The following is a 17,650-nucleotide window of genomic DNA, read 5'->3' as shown; positions in this document are numbered from 1 at the left end:
TTACAGCTGTTCAACAAATAACCAGATAAACAACAGACAATGAATCACGTGGGATTTTACAAGTCTGTGCTATGATTTTCATCACGGTCTAAGTGCAAGCAATTCTGCTTCCAGCAAAAAAAAAAAACGATACTGTATTTACATTAACAGACCACCATTGGCAAATACAGATTCTACTGTTTCCTGATTTGATGCAGTGGATGTATTCACAGCATCGGCAATACGGTGTGTCAACATGGAATCTAGAAATCCCAAACTTGTGGCCTAATGGGATCTGGTGAAGCCCAGATTTAAGGAGGAGCTTGTAGGTTGAAGACCCCAAAGTTTGTACTTCTTCCCTGTTCCCATGGGAATCCTCCCTGAGGGAATCCGAGGTGAGCAGTTTCAGACTGACGAGGGACCCTCGGGAGAATGACAATCGTAGTTAGATAGTCTCCCCAATTTTATCAAGAGACCCTTTCCCAAGAAGATCCACACCTGGCGAGGACTATTCTTCAGTATCCACTATAAGCACCCCACTCTCTTAGACCCTAGCCTTTTGCTAGCATTCCTTTCTTATGCTTGATTGTATTCGGTCAGGGAATTCCTTTTAGCTATAGCAATGTCACTCATCTTTCCATGCTCCTAGATTTCCCCCATGTGGTAGAGAGGATCCCCAAATACTTTTCCTCCTTGTAAAGGAGATCTGAGTTGGAAATTGCCCAAGCCTTGAGATATTCAGTCAAGGGAAATGCTAAGCCACAGACAGATAAAACTTTGGGACCTGTCCAAGGTCCCAACTACTAACAGATAAATTTCAGGACGAAGGTCCCAGGTGCAAAAAAACTCGGAAACTTTCCAACAAGAGCATGCAACAGATAATGGCCTGGAATGAGGAAGGGAGGGGGGTTATTCATGCTGAAAAGTATTTAAGACTGAATCTTCAGGAGGGAACTCAGAACTCTTTTGGCTGAGTTCCCACTAGTGCGCATTAGTTCAATAAACGGCCCTTTCTTTGCCTGATTGCGCTGTCCATGGGTCTTCCTTGGTGGTGGGTAAAATCCCGGACCTTAACACTTATACTTGTCATCTAGGCTAGGGGCCATCCCTGGGATAACATCCCCAGAGTCCTGGGTTTATACCCTGTAAAAGTCGTGGCACCAGACTCTGAGTAAAGAATACAATAAGTAAAAAAGTGTGGAATATCAACCAAATCTGGTTCCACGGTAAGTCGGCCAAAATGGAGCCCGGGACAACCTGAACACATGCTCCATAACTGACTAAAGTTTGTGTGTGACTGACTGTTGGTATCTGTGTATGTGAGTGAAATAGTATTTCTAGTAGAAGGAAGAGCGAGGAGAGTATAGGTGACATGCATGTATGTTTGGCTGAAAGCGTTGAATGGGAAGCTTGAGTTGGAGTGTGAGAGCCAGAGTGTTCACGACTGCGTCTGAGTAACTGCTTTAAGGCTACTATAATAGAGAAAGTTTCTGCATGAATTTAAACGTCAGGGCTTAGGGTCTAAAGAGTTATCAAATTTGATGTATGAAAGAGCTTCTCAAGGAAGCTGAAGAACTTGAGTTCTCCGTTTCTTCTCAATGTTCCGTGCGGTTTGGGCTATACCGTATGTCTAATGGATTTCTTCTCCTTGCAGGTGATAGAAACGTTAGCAAATAATGTCTATCAAGATGTATTACAACAGTTCATTCCTCTGAAAATCTAGAGACAAGGGCAGGAGCTGGTCATCTGTACTGGGGATTATAGAGCAGAAGACCAAAGGAAGACCAGAAATTCTTGACTTTACAGTCTAATATTTTCTTCCCACCTTTTGGTAGGAGTAATGTGTGAAATCGTGTATATCAAGTACAGGCAATATTGAGTATTGCTAATGAGAGGCATTTTCCTCAAGGTATTAACATGTTTATTTGTATGCAGTCATTTCACATTTTTATCAAGCTGGTATTTGTTTTCAAAGAGTTAGGGTTAATTTTTTCAGATTACCGTGTGTGTGTGTGTGTGTGTGTGTGTGTGTGTAAAACTTTTAAATTTGAATTTCAATATTGTTTTAAAGGTGAAATTGTGGTTAAAGACTTGGGTTTTTATGACTAATTGATAGCTCGGCATTATTTCCAAGTTAACAGGTTCAAGGATGTTACTTTTGAAAGAACAATTATAGAGAAATTCACAGTTTGAAAGATTCCAGCACTAGGAAGAGGATTCTCCATTTTACCTAGCACATTTGAAAAATTTAATGGCCAAGACCGATACAGTGAATGGAACATTGCAACTTGCATTCCAGCTATTGGGTTTAGACGAACATCAGTACTGGGACCCCTTTTTGTCATTTGAGTAAGCAGTACCTCTGCCAATCCCGAACAACTAATAGGTGGCTCTGCCTGGTGTTTCAAAGTTTGAGTCTATCCAATAATGGTGTAACTCTGATGCAAAGAATCAATGAGAATGTGTCTCCTCTTGAAAATGGAGGCTACACAGATTGGCTAACATGACAGCAAGGGAATATAATGAATGCTTGAGGGGATGAGGCAAAGTCTGGATGTGAAGGCATTGTTGCTGGAGTGGTGAATTGATCCAACCATTCTGGAGGGCAATTTGGAACTCTGCCCAGAGGGCGCTACAAGATGGTCTGCCTTTTGATCCAGCCATAGCACTGCAGGGTTTCTACCACATACCCATAATAAGGACAAAGGCTTGACCAAAAATATTGATAGCTGCTCTCTTTGGAGTGGCCAAAAATTGGAAAAGGAGGGGATACCCTTCAACTGGGGAATGGCTGAACAAATTGGGGTACCTCTGGGTGCTGAAATAGTATAGACCTCAAAGGAATAATAAACTGGTGGAATTCCACAGGAACTGGAAAGACCTCAAGGAATGGATGCAGAGTGAGAGAAGTAGAACCAGGAGAACATTGTACATAGAGATGGATGCACTGTGGTACAATGGAATGGAATGGAATGGACTTCTTCATTAGTGTCAATGCAATCATCCTAAACCACCCGGCACAATCGATGAGAAACAACACTATCCACATTCACAAGGAAAACTGTGGGAGTAGAAACACCCAAGAAAAACAACTCCTAGATTACAAGGGTCCAGGGGGTTAAGGCTGGGGATATAGACTCTAAATGAACATCCTAGTGCAAACATCAACAACAAGAAAAGAGGTTCTCCTGAAGGACACATGTCATACCCAGTGGAATTCCCCTCGACTACGGGAAGGGTAGGGCAGGGGAAGGATTGAAAGAATATGATTCTTGTCACCGAGGAGAAATAATGTGCTAAACTGACTAAATAAAATCTGAAAAGCAATGTAAGAAGACAATTTCTGAATAAAGAAATCAATAAAAGGCTGGCTAGAACAGTTTGAGAAGGATCAATTCTCCAGACTTAGTTTCTGGTCTCCAGCTGTTTCAAGATTTTGCATTTCTTCCTTGGTCTCAGGTGTCAGTTTTCTCCCTGAGGAGACGACATCATTTTGTTGAATGGCACCCAGGATGATTGTTGTGGGGTTCATAGATGCTCCACTGGAGCTCGGAGTTATATCATCGTAAGAATGCAAGACTCTGAAACATGGCTTCAAAAGAAAAGGGGACATTTTATTGATGTGAAAGTCATGTTGACTGTGGTCAGGAGGCAGCCAAGGTGGGAGAGCTTGCGTGCAAAATCTGCTCCTTGGGAGGAAGGCAACACAGCATGCCTCCATGCTGGGGTTTAGCTATCATTTGACAACAGTGAGGACAGAAACAAGGGATTTGGGCAGGAGGCTTGCCCCAGGCCATGGGGCTGGTTCTTGGCATCTGCAGCATAATGGAAGGATTGTATATCCTTGGCCATCTGATTCAAAGGGTAAAGAAGAGTGAGTAGAAGCAGTGAAAGGTGGGGGCTGCAGGTGAGGAACAGCTCAACTCTCCACAGTTTGTGCAGTATCCTCACTAGAGTGCATGGGACCTCAATGGCGGCTAACACTCTGTGTCCTTTTGCCTCACTTTGTTTCATAGCCTGCCCGAGGAAATGCCATTCTTCTTTAGTAAATGCTCCTTTTTGGGAAATGTCAGGACAACAGGTTAAGATCCCTATGAAGTAATGCTCAGAGCTTAGCCTCTGAGCTATTGATTCCTTGCTTTCCTATTCAAGACTTCCAGCGCCTCATGGAAGAGTCAAAGAAAAAGGGTTTGGACGCATCATGCAGTCTGCCACAGCCACTCACCTCACTGGCCAAAGTAGAGGTCTGCCACTCCCCCTCCAATCTTGAACCAAATACATCTTCTGAGCCACCTGAACATCACAGGGACACCATCATATGCTTTGCTTGCCAGCAACCACTTGTTCTGATTTTCTAGGGTGGACAGCTGAGAAGAAGAATGGGAAAGATCGACTGATTGATGAATTCCATAGAGGGACAGACCAATGGACAGACAGATTGACAGACACTGGAGATCGAGAGATAAACAGATGCATACATAGACAGAAACACACATACTTACTTATATAGAGACAGATACCCAGAGAGGACTGATGAACAGACAGATAGACAGACTGACAGGTACATAGACAGGAATGCAGTAAGACAGAGAAACAGATAAACCAAGCCTTATGTCTGTCAGTCGTCCTGTCTGTCGGTCCCCTTGTCCATCTCTCAGTCTACATGGATATAGAGCAAGATATAGTTTTGCTCTTCTTAGGTTGTCGCCTGAAGAACTGCATTTCCCAGTGTGCTCCAGGGGTCCCTCCCCCATCTTTCCTGGTTGGGATTGGTCTTGAATTGCACTAATCCTAGGCTTGGTGAGGAATGATGCTCCCTACTTTACTGTGCGTGATTGCTAAAGAGATGGACCAATTCTGGGCTAAGGAGGGGCCATGGGTATTGTCCCTCCCCGACGACAGGATTGATCGAATTCCGGACCAATCCCAAGCCAGGACTCAAAAGGTACAGATCCCTGGGGCACAATGGGGCTTGTAGTTCCCGAGGCTGTCACTACACTTGAAAACCCACAAAAGAAACACAGACAGGCTGACAGACACAAGAACCAGTAGGCGAATAGACAGAATAACAGATCAAATAATCTGTGGGTCAGTCTAGCTGTCTATGTCTCCTTCTACATTGAGAGATCAGGTGGGTATTCAATGGTTGTGGCCTACTGGACTATATCTCCCAGCATACTACAAGGTTCCCTCCCTCTTATTTCCTGAGAAGGATTGGCCTTGAATTTGACCAATCCCCTGCTGGGTAAGAGATGATGCCCAGTTCCCTTTCATGGGATTGGTTTTGAGATGGACCAATCCCATGCTAAGGAGGGACCATAGACAAAGTCCATCCCCCAACACAGGATTGGTCCAATGCAAGACCAATCCCAAGCCAGGACTCAAAGGGATGTTACCACTAGGTCACATTGGGAGTTGTAGTTCCCCAGGATGTCACAACACTTTAAAACACACAAATGACATACACACAGTGTGATCCATGCAAAAACAAGCAGGCAGATAGATACATAAACTACACCGATAGGAACACAAAGACATAGATAGATCGATAGATACATCGATAGATAGATAGATAGATAGATAGATAGATAGATAGATAGATAGATAGAAAGACAGATCGACAGACAGAGAGATAGAAAGGTACATAGAGAGACAGAGAGACAGATAGAGAGAGATATTTGTGTATCCCTGTCTACCTGTCTATCGATATGCCTGACTTTCTGTGTCTCTCTCTGTCTCTCGATTCCATTTTCCCTCTATATGCCCTTCCATCTATCTGTCTCTGTCTGTCCCTTTGTTTCACCTTCCCTCATCCTGTAGTTCTATTAATCTTTCAATGTCTCAATCTCACATTCTGTTTCTGTTTCTATGTCTTTTTGTTCTATGTTCCTATCTATTTATCTCTCGATCTGTCTGTCTGCCTGCCTGTCTATCTCTCTTTCTGTGTTTGACTACGTGTCTCTCTATGTGCTATCTCTATATCCATCTATCTGCCCTCCTACCTATCTCACTACCCATCTGCCAGTCGGCCTGCCTATCGGTCTTTCTATCTGTCTGTCTCTATCTCTCTGGATTCTCACGGGATCAGGGAAAAGTACAACCTTTGGAGTCTCCAATCTATTAGCTCCTCCGGAAATCCAGGCTACACCAGATACGTCTAGGCCCCAAGTTTGGGGTTCCTTGATTCCAGGTTGACAATAGAAAAACCGGGAAGGCCATGGTCCTTTGATATTCCCTCAGACTCGGGAATGGCGAGATTGGTGTGAGAGCAAAAGAATGTTCTAAAATTTTAACTCTGTCTTTGCAAGATAGGATTCACGGTGCTGTCCATCAATAGAACACTTTCTACATCTTGCTGTCCTTTAATTTTTACAGCTGTTCAACAAATAACCTGATAAACAACAGACAATGAATCACATGGGATTTTACAAGTCTGTGCGCTGATTTTCATCACGGTCAAAGTGCAAGCAATTCTGCTTCCAGCCAAAAAAAAACGATACTGTATCTACATTAACAGACCACCATTGGCAAATACAGATTCTACTGTTTCCTGATTTGATGCAGTGGATGTATTCACAGCATCGGCAATAAGGTGTGTCAACATGGAATCTAGAAATCCCAAACTTGTGGCCTACTGGGATCTGGTGAAGCCCAGATTTACGGAGGAGCTTGTAGGTTGAAGACCCCAAAGTTTGTACTTCTTCCCTGTTCCCATGGGAATCCTCCCTGAGGGAATCCGAGGTGAGCAGTTTCAGACTGACGAGGGACCCTCGGGAGAATGACAATCGTAGTTAGATAGTCTCCCCAATTTTATCAAGAGACCCTTTCCCAAGAAGATCCACACCTGGCGAGGACTATTCTTCAGTATCCACTATAAGCACCCCACTCTCTTACACCCTAGCCTTTTGCTAGCATTCCTTTCTTATGCTTGATTGTATTCGGTCAGGGAATTCCTTTTAGCTATAGCAATGTCACTCATCTTTCCATGCTCCTAGATTTCCCCCATGTGGTAGAGAGGATCCCCAAATACTTTTCCTCCTTGTAAAGGAGATCTGAGTTGGAAATTGCCCAAGCCTTGAGATATTCAGTCAAGGGAAATGCTAAGCCACAGACAGATAAAACTTTGGGACCTGTCCAAGGTCCCAACTACTAACAGATAAACTTCAGGACGAAGGTCCCAGGTGCAAAAAAAACTCGGAAACTTTCCAACAAGAGCATGCAACAGATAATGGCCTGGAATGAGGAAGGGAGGGGGGTTATTCATGCTGAAAAGTATTTAAGACTGAATCTTCAGGAGGGAACTCAGAACTCTTTTGGCTGAGTTCCCACTAGTGCGCATTAGTTCAATAAACGGCCCTTTCTTTGCCTGATTGCGCTGTCCATGGGTCTTCCTTGGTGGTGGGTAAAATCCCGGACCTTAACACTTATACTTGTCATCTAGGCTAGGGGCCATCCCTGGGATAACATCCCCAGAGTCCTGGGTTTATACCCTGTAAAAGTCGTGGCACCAGACTCTGAGTAAAGAATACAATAAGTAAAAAAGTGTGGAATATCAACCAAATCTGGTTCCACGGTAAGTCGGCCAAAATGGAGCCCGGGACAACCTGAACACATGCTCCATAACTGACTAAAGTTTGTGTGTGACTGACTGTTGGTATCTGTGTATGTGAGTGAAATAGTATTTCTAGTAGAAGGAAGAGCGAGGAGAGTATAGGTGACATGCATGTATGTTTGGCTGAAAGCGTTGAATGGGAAGCTTGAGTTGGAGTGTGAGAGCCAGAGTGTTCACTACTGTGTCTGAGTAACTGCTTTAAGGCTACTATAATAGAGAAAGTTTCTGCATGAATTTAAACGTCAGGGCTTAGGGTCTAAAGAGTTATCAAATTTGATGTATGAAAGAGCTTCTCAAGGAAGCTGAAGAACTTGAGTTCTCCGTTTCTTCTCAATGTTCCGTGCGGTTTGGGCTATACCGTATGTCTAATGGATTTCTTCTACTTGCAGGTGATAGAAACGTTAGCAAATAATGTCTATCAAGATGTATTACAACAGTTCATTCCTCTGAAAATCTAGAGACAAGGGCAGGAGCTGGTCATCTGTACTGGGGATTATAGAGCAGAAGACCAAAGGAAGACCAGAAATTCTTGACTTTACAGTCTAATATTTTCTTCCCACCTTTTGGTAGGAGTAATGTGTGAAATCGTGTATATCAAGTGCAGGCAATATTGAGAATTGCTAATGAGAGGCATTTTCCTCGAGGTATTAACATGTTTATTTGTATGCAGTCATTTCACATTTTTATCAAGCTGGTATTTGTTTTCAAAGAGTTAGGGTTAATTTTTTCAGATTACCGTGTATGTGTGTGTGTGTGTGTGTGTGTGTGTGTGTGTGTAAAACTTTTAAATTTGAATTTCAATATTGTTTTAAAGGTGAAATTGTGGTTAAAGACTTGGGTTTTTATGACTAATTGATAGCTCGGCATTATTTCCAAGTTAACAGGTTCAAGGATGTTACTTTTGAAAGAACAATTATAGAGAAATTCACAGTTTGAAAGATTCCAGCACTAGGAAGAGGATTCTCCATTTTACCTAGCACATTTGAAAAATTTAATGGCCAAGACCGATACAGTGAATGGAACATTGCAACTTGCATTCCTGCTATTGGGTTTAGACGAACATCAGTACTGGGACCCCTTTTTGTCATTTGAGTAAGCAGTACCTCTGCCAATCCCGAACAACTAATAGGTGGCTCTGCCTGGTGTTTCAAAGTTTGAATCTATCCAATAATGGTGTAACTCTGATGCAAAGTATCAATGAGAATGTGTCTCCTCTTGAAAATGGAGGCTACACAGATTGGCTAACATGACAGCAAGGGAATATAATGAATGCTTGAGGGGATGAGGCAAAGTCTGGATGTGAAGGCATTGTTGCTGGAGTGGTGAATTGATCCAACCATTCTGGAGGGCAATTTGGAACTCTGCCCAGAGGGCGCTACAAGATGGTCTGCCTTTTGATCCAGCCATAGCACTGCAGGGTTTCTACCACATACCCATAATAAGGACAAAGGCTTGACCAAAAATATTGATAGCTGCTCTCTTTGGAGTGGCCAAAAATTGGAAAAGGAGGGGATACCCTTCAACTGGGGAATGGCTGAACAAATTGGGGTACCTCTGGGTGCTGAAATAGTATAGACCTCAAAGGAATAATAAACTGGTGGAATTCCACAGGAACTGGAAAGACCTCCAGGAATGGATGCAGAGTGAGAGAAGTAGAACCAGGAGAACATTGTACATAGAGATGGATGCACTGTGGTACAATGGAATGGAATGGAATGGACTTCTTCATTAGTGTCAATGCAATCATCCTAAATCACCCAGCAGAATCGATGAGAAAGAACACTATCCACATTCACAAGGAAAACTGTGGGAGTAGAAACACCCAAGAAAAACAACTGCTAGATTACAAGGGTCCAGGGGGTTAAGGCTGGGGATATAGACTCTAAATGAACATCCTAGTGCAAACATCAACAACAAGAAAAGAGGTTCTCCTGAAGGACACATGTCATACCCAGTGGAATTCCCCTCGACTACGGGAAGGGTAGGGCAGGGGAAGGATTGAAAGAATATGATTCTTGTCACCGAGGAGAAATAATGTGCTAAACTGACTAAATAAAATCTGAAAAGCAATGTAAGAAGACAATTTCTGAATAAAGAAATCAATAAAAGGCTGGCTACAACAGTTTGAGAAGGATCAATTCTCCAGACTTAGTTTCTGGTCTCCAGCTGTTTCAAGATTTTGCATTTCTTCCTTGGTCTCAGGTGTCAGTTTTCTCCCTGAGGAGACGACATCATTTTGTTGAATGGCACCTGGAATGATTGTTGTGGGGTTCATAGATGCTCCACTGGAGCTCGGAGTTATATCATCGAAAGAATGCAAGACTCTGAAACATGGCTTCAAAAGAAAAGGGGACATTTTATTGATGTGAAAGTCATGTTGACTGTGGTCAGGAGGCAGCCAAGGTGGGAGAGCTTGCGAGCAAAATCTGCTCCTTGGGAGGAAGGCAACACAGCATGCCTCCATGCTGGGGTTTAGCTATCATTTGACAGCAGTGAGGACAGAAACAAGGGATTTGGGCAGGAGGCTTGCCCCAGGCCATGGGGCTGGTTCTTGGCATCTGCAGCATAAAGGAAGGGGTGTATCTCCTTGGCCATCTGATTCAAAGGGTAAAGAAGAGTGAGTAGAAGCAGTGAAAGGTGGGGGCTGCAGGTGAGGAACAGCTCAACTCTCCACAGTTTGTGCAGTATCCTCACTAGAGTGCATGGGACCTCAATGGCGGCTAACACTCTATGTCCTTTTGCCTCACTTTGTTTCATAGCCTGGCCGAGGAAATGCCATTCTTCTTTAGTAAATGCTCCTTTTTGGGAAATGTCAGGACAACAGGTTAAGATCCCTATGAAGTAATGCTCAGAGCTTAGCCTCTGAGCTATTGATTCCTTGCTTTCGTATTCAAGACTTCCAGCGCCTCATGGAAGAGTCAAAGAAAAAGGGTTTGGACGCATCATGCAGTCTGCCACAGCCACTCACCTCACTGGCCAAAGTAGAGGTCTGCCACTCCCCCTCCAATCTTGAACCAAATACATCTTCTGAGCCACCTGAACATCACAGGGACACCATCATATGCTTTGCTTGCCAGCAACCACTTGTTCTGATTTTCTAGGGTGGACAGCTGAGAAGAAGAATGGGAAAGATCGACTGATTGATGAATTCCATAGAGGGACAGACCAATGGACAGACAGATTGACAGACACTGGAGATCGAGAGATAAACAGATGCATACATAGACAGAAACACACATACTTACTTATATAGAGACAGATACCCAGAGAGGACTGATGAACAGACAGATAGACAGACTGACAGGTACATAGACAGGAATGCAGTAAGACAGAGAAACAGATAAACCAAGCCTTATGTCTGTCAGTCGTCCTGTCTGTCGGTCCCCTTGTCCATCTCTCAGTCTACATGGATATAGAGCAAGATATAGTTTTGCTCTTCTTAGGTTGTCGCCTGAAGAACTGCATTTCCCAGTGTGCTCCAGGGGTCCCTCCCCCATCTTTCCTGGTTGGGATTGGTCTTGAATTGCACTAATCCTAGGCTTGGTGAGGAATGATGCTCCCTACTTTACTGTGCGTGATTGCTAAAGAGATGGACCAATTCTGGGCTAAGGAGGGGCCATGGGTATTGTCCCTCCCCGACGACAGGATTGATCGAATTCCGGACCAATCCCAAGCCAGGACTCAAAAGGTACAGATCCCTGGGGCACAATGGGGCTTGTAGTTCCCGAGGCTGTCACTACACTTGAAAACCCACAAAAGAAACACAGACAGGCTGACAGACACAAGAACCAGTAGGCGAATAGACAGAATAACAGATCAAATAATCTGTGGGTCAGTCTAGCTGTCTATGTCTCCTTCTACATTGAGAGATCAGGTGGGTATTCAATGGTTGTGGCCTACTGGACTATATCTCCCAGCATACTACAAGGTTCCCTCCCTCTTATTTCCTGAGAAGGATTGGCCTTGAATTTGACCAATCCCCTGCTGGGTAAGAGATGATGCCCAGTTCCCTTTCATGGGATTGGTTTTGAGATGGACCAATCCCATGCTAAGGAGGGACCATAGACAAAGTCCATCCCCCAACACAGGATTGGTCCAATGCAAGACCAATCCCAAGCCAGGACTCAAAGGGATGTTACCACTAGGTCACATTGGGAGTTGTAGTTCCCCAGGATGTCACAACACTTTAAAACACACAAATGACATACACACAGTGTGATCCATGCAAAAACAAGCAGGCAGATAGATACATAAACTACACCGATAGGAACACAAAGACATAGATAGATCGATAGATACATCGATAGATAGATAGATAGATAGATAGATAGATAGATAGATAGATAGATAGATAGATAGATAGAAAGACAGATCGACAGATCGACAGACAGAGAGATAGAAAGGTACATAGAGAGACAGAGAGACAGATAGAGATATTTGTGTATCCCTGTCTACCTGTCTATCGATATGCCTGACTTTCTGTGTCTCTCTCTGTCTCTCGATTCCATTTTCCCTCTATATGCCCTTCCATCTATCTGTCTCTGTCTGTCCCTTTGTTTCACCTTCCCTCATCCTGTAGTTCTATTAATCTTTCAATGTCTCGATCTCACATTCTGTTTCTGTTTCTATGTCTTTTTGTTCTATGTTCCTATCAATTTATCTCTCGATCTGTCTGTCTGCCTGCCTGTCTATCTCTCTTTCTGTGTTTGACTACGTGTCTCTCTATGTGCTATCTCTATATCCATCTATCTGCCCTCCTACCTATCTCACTACCCATCTGCCAGTCGGCCTGCCTATCGGTCTTTCTATCTGTCTGTCTCTATCTCTCTGGATTCTCACGGGATCAGGGAATAAGTACAAACTTTGGAGTCTCCAATCTATTAGCTCCTCCGGAAATCCAGGCTACACCAGATACGTCTAGGCCCCAAGTTTGGGGTTTCTTGATTCCAGGTTGACAATAGAAAAACCGGGAAGGCCATGGTCCTTTGATATTCCCTCAGACTCGGGAATGGCGAGATTGGTGTGAGAGCAAAAGAGTGTTCTAAAATTTTAACTCTGTCTTTGCAAGATAGGATTCACGGTGCTGTCCATCAATAGAACACTTTCTACATCTTGCTGTCCTTTAATTTTTACAGCTGTTCAACAAATAACCAGATAAACAACAGACAATGAATCACATGGGATTTTACAAGTCTGTGCTATGATTTTCATCACGGTCAAAGTGCAAGCAATTCTGCTTCCAGCAAAAAAAAACGATACTGTATCTACATTAACAGACCACCATTGGCAAATACAGATTCTACTGTTTCCTGATTTGATGCAGTGGATGTATTCACAGCATCGGCAATAAGGTGTATCAACATGGAATCTAGAAACCCCAAATTTGTGGCCTAGTGGGATCTGGTGAAGCCCAGATTTTCGGAGGAGCTTGTAGGTTGAAGACCCCAAAGTTTGTACTTCTTCCCTGTTCCCATGGGAATCCTCCCTGAGGGAATCCGAGGTGAGCAGTTTCAGACTGAAGAGGGACCCTCGGGAGAATGACAATCGTAGTTAGATAGTCTCCCCAATTTTATCAAGAGACCCTTTCACAAGAAGATCCACACCTGGCGAGGACTATTCTTCAGTATCCACTATAAGCACCCCACTCTCTTAGACCCTAGCCTTTTGCTAGCATTCCTTTCTTATGCTTGATTGTATTCGGTCAGGGAATTCCTTTTAGCTATAGCAATGTCACTCATCTTTCCATGCTCCTAGATTTCCCCCATGTGGTAGAGAGGATCCCCAAATACTTTTCCTCCTTGTAAAGGAGATCTGAGTTGGAAATTGCCCAAGCCTTGAGATATTCAGTCAAGGGAAATGCTAAGCCACAGACAGATAAAACTTTGGGACCTGTCCAAGGTCCCAACTACTAACAGATAAACTTCAGGACGAAGGTCCCAGGTGCAAAAAAACTCGGAAACTTTCCAACAAGAGCATGCAACAGATAATTGCCTGGAATGAGGAAGGGAGGGGGGTTATTCATGCTGAAAAGTATTTAAGACTGAATCTTCTGGAGGGAACTCAGAACTCTTTTGGCTGAGTTCCCACTAGTGCGCATTAGTTCAATAAACGGCCCTTTCTTTGCCTGATTGCGTTGTCCATGGGTCTTCCTTGGTGGTGGGTAAAATCCCGGACCTTAACACTTACACTTGTCATCTAGGCTAGGGGCCATCCCTGGGATAACATCCCCAGAGTCCTGGGTTTATACCCTGTAAAAGTCGTGGCACCAGACTCTGAGTAAAGAATACAATAAGTAAAAAAGTGTGGAATATCAACCAAATCTGGTTCCACGGTAAGTCGGCCAAAATGGAGCCCGGGACAACCTGAACACATGCTCCATAACTGACTAAAGTTTGTGTGTGACTGACTGTTGGTATCTGTGTATGTGAGTGAAATAGTATTTCTAGTAGAAGGAAGAGCGAGGAGAGTATAGGTGACATGCATGTATGTTTGGCTGAAAGCGTTGAATGGGAAGCTTGAGTTGGAGTGTGAGAGCCAGAGTGTTCACGACTGCGTCTGAGTAACTGCTTTAAGGCTACTATAATAGAGAAAGTTTCTGCATGAATTTAAACGTCAGGGCTTAGGGTCTAAAGAGTTATCAAATTTGATGTATGAAAGAGCTTCTCAAGGAAGCTGAAGAACTTGAGTTCTCCGTTTCTTCTCAATGTTCCGTGCGGTTTGGGCTATACCGTATGTCTAATGGATTTCTTCTACTTGCAGGTGATAGAAACGTTAGCAAATAATGTCTATCAAGATGTATTACAACAGTTCATTCCTCTGAAAATCTAGAGACAAGGGCAGGAGCTGGTCATCTGTACTGGGGATTATAGAGCAGAAGACCAAAGGAAGACCAGAAATTCTTGACTTTACAGTCTAATATTTTCTTCCCACCTTTTGGTAGGAGTAATGTGTGAAATCGTGTATATCAAGTACAGGCAATATTGAGTATTGCTAATGAGAGGCATTTTCCTCGAGGTATTAACATGTTTATTTGTATGCAGTCATTTCACATTTTTATCAAGCTGGTATTTGTTTTCAAAGAGTTAGGGTTAATTTTTTCAGATTACCGTGTGTGTGTGTGTGTGTGTGTGTGTGTGTGTGTGTGTAAAACTTTTAAATTTGAATTTCAATATTGTTTTAAAGGTGAAATTGTGGTTAAAGACTTGGGTTTTTATGACTAATTGATAGCTCGGCATTATTTCAAAGTTAACAGGTTCAAGGATGTTACTTTTGAAAGAACAATTATAGAGAAATTCACAGTTTGAAAGATTCCAGCACTAGGAAGAGGATTCTCCATTTTACCTAGCACATTTGAAAAATTTAATGGCCAAGACCGATACAGTGAATGGAACATTGCAACTTGCATTCCAGCTATTGGGTTTAGACGAACATCAGTACTGGGACCCCTTTTTGTCATTTGAGTAAGCAGTACCTCTGCCAATCCCGAACAACTAATAGGTGGCTCTGCCTGGTGTTTCAAAGTTTGAATCTATCCAATAATGGTGTAACTCTGATGCAAAGTATCAATGAGAATGTGTCTCCTCTTGAAAATGGAGGCTACACAGATTGGCTAACATGACAGCAAGGGAATATAATGAATGCTTGAGGGGATGAGGCAAAGTCTGGATGTGAAGGCATTGTTGCTGGAGTGGTGAATTGATCCAACCATTCTGGAGGGCAATTTGGAACTCTGCCCAGAGGGCGCTACAAGATGGTCTGCCTTTTGATCCAGCCATAGCACTGCAGGGTTTCTACCACATACCCATAATAAGGACAAAGGCTTGACCAAAAATATTGATAGCTGCTCTCTTTGGAGTGGCCAAAAATTGGAAAAGGAGGGGATACCCTTCAACTGGGGAATGGCTGAACAAATTGGGGTACCTCTGGGTGCTGAAATAGTATAGACCTCAAAGGAATAATAAACTGGTGGAATTCCACAGGAACTGGAAAGACCTCAAGGAATGGATGCAGAGTGAGAGAAGTAGAACCAGGAGAACATTGTACATAGAGATGGATGCACTGTGGTACAATGGAATGGAATGGAATGGACTTCTTCATTAGTGTCAATGCAATCATCCTAAACCACCCGGCACAATCGATGAGAAACAACACTATCTACATTCACAAGGAAAACTGTGGGAGTAGAAACACCCAAGAAAAACAACTCCTAGATTACAAGGGTCCAGGGGGTTAAGGCTGGGGATATAGACTCTAAATGAACATCCTAGTGCAAACATCAACAACAAGAAAAGAGGTTCTCCTGAAGGACACATGTCATACCCAGTGGAATTCCCCTCGACTACGGGAAGGGTAGGGCAGGGGAAGGATTGAAAGAATATGATTCTTGTCACCGAGGAGAAATAATGTGCTAAACTGACTAAATAAAATCTGAAAAGCAATGTAAGAAGACAATTTCTGAATAAAGAAATCAATAAAAGGCTGGCTAGAACAGTTTGAGAAGGATCAATTCTCCAGACTTAGTTTCTGGTCTCCAGCTGTTTCAAGATTTTGCATTTCTTCCTTGGTCTCAGGTGTCAGTTTTCTCCCTGAGGAGACGACATCATTTTGTTGAATGGCACCCAGGATGATTGTTGTGGGGTTCATAGATGCTCCACTGGAGCTCGGAGTTATATCATCGTAAGAATGCAAGACTCTGAAACATGGCTTCAAAAGAAAAGGGGACATTTTATTGATGTGAAAGTCATGTTGACTGTGGTCAGGAGGCAGCCAAGGTGGGAGAGCTTGCGTGCAAAATCTGCTCCTTGGGAGGAAGGCAACACAGCATGCCTCCATGCTGGGGTTTAGCTATCATTTGACAACAGTGAGGACAGAAACAAGGGATTTGGGCAGGAGGCTTGCCCCAGGCCATGGGGCTGGTTCTTGGCATCTGCAGCATAATGGAAGGATTGTATATCCTTGGCCATCTGATTCAAAGGGTAAAGAAGAGTGAGTAGAAGCAGTGAAAGGTGGGGGCTGCAGGTGAGGAACAGCTCAACTCTCCACAGTTTGTGCAGTATCCTCACTAGAGTGCATGGGACCTCAATGGCGGCTAACACTCTGTGTCCTTTTGCCTCACTTTGTTTCATAGCCTGCCCGAGGAAATGCCATTCTTCTTTAGTAAATGCTCCTTTTTGGGAAATGTCAGGACAACAGGTTAAGATCCCTATGAAGTAATGCTCAGAGCTTAGCCTCTGAGCTATTGATTCCTTGCTTTCCTATTCAAGACTTCCAGCGCCTCATGGAAGAGTCAAAGAAAAAGGGTTTGGACGCATCATGCAGTCTGCCACAGCCACTCACCTCACTGGCCAAAGTAGAGGTCTGCCACTCCCCCTCCAATCTTGAACCAAATACATCTTCTGAGCCACCTGAACATCACAGGGACACCATCATATGCTTTGCTTGCCAGCAACCACTTGTTCTGATTTTCTAGGGTGGACAGCTGAGAAGAAGAATGGGAAAGATCGACTGATTGATGAATTCCATAGAGGGACAGACCAATGGACAGACAGATTGACAGACACTGGAGATCGAGAGATAAACAGATGCATACATAGACAGAAACACACATACTTACTTATATAGAGACAGATACCCAGAGAGGACTGATGAACAGACAGATAGACAGACTGACAGGTACATAGACAGGAATGCAGTAAGACAGAGAAACAGATAAACCAAGCCTTATGTCTGTCAGTCGTCCTGTCTGTCGGTCCCCTTGTCCATCTCTCAGTCTACATGGATATAGAGCAAGATATAGTTTTGCTCTTCTTAGGTTGTCGCCTGAAGAACTGCATTTCCCAGTGTGCTCCAGGGGTCCCTCCCCCATCTTTCCTGGTTGGGATTGGTCTTGAATTGCACTAATCCTAGGCTTGGTGAGGAATGATGCTCCCTACTTTACTGTGCGTGATTGCTAAAGAGATGGACCAATTCTGGGCTAAGGAGGGGCCATGGGTATTGTCCCTCCCCGACGACAGGATTGATCGAATTCCGGACCAATCCCAAGCCAGGACTCAAAAGGTA

At 43.6% G+C, this 17,650-nt stretch overlaps 1 long non-coding RNA gene across 1 annotated transcript in view; it reads right to left on the bottom strand.

Annotated features, from left to right (window-relative positions):
- LOC130456079 (uncharacterized) overlaps nucleotides 1-17,400 on the bottom strand; it is a 76,481-nt gene extending 59,081 nt beyond the window's left edge. Inside the window, exons 1-3 of the long non-coding RNA XR_008914369.1 lie at nucleotides 16,928-17,400; nucleotides 10,560-10,701; nucleotides 4,205-4,346 (exon numbers count right to left, since the gene is read on the bottom strand). This is a non-coding gene — a long non-coding RNA (uncharacterized LOC130456079). The remainder of the gene's footprint in view (nucleotides 1-4,204; nucleotides 4,347-10,559; nucleotides 10,702-16,927) is intronic.
- Nucleotides 17,401-17,650: the final 250 nt, after the last annotated feature.

This window comes from Monodelphis domestica, chromosome X (assembly GCF_027887165.1).
Source record: "Monodelphis domestica isolate mMonDom1 chromosome X, mMonDom1.pri, whole genome shotgun sequence".
In the NCBI taxonomy this organism is placed as follows: Eukaryota; Metazoa; Chordata; class Mammalia; order Didelphimorphia; family Didelphidae; genus Monodelphis; species Monodelphis domestica.
Note: the sequence above shows the minus strand (reverse complement) of the source record. Positions and strands in the feature narration are given on the sequence as shown.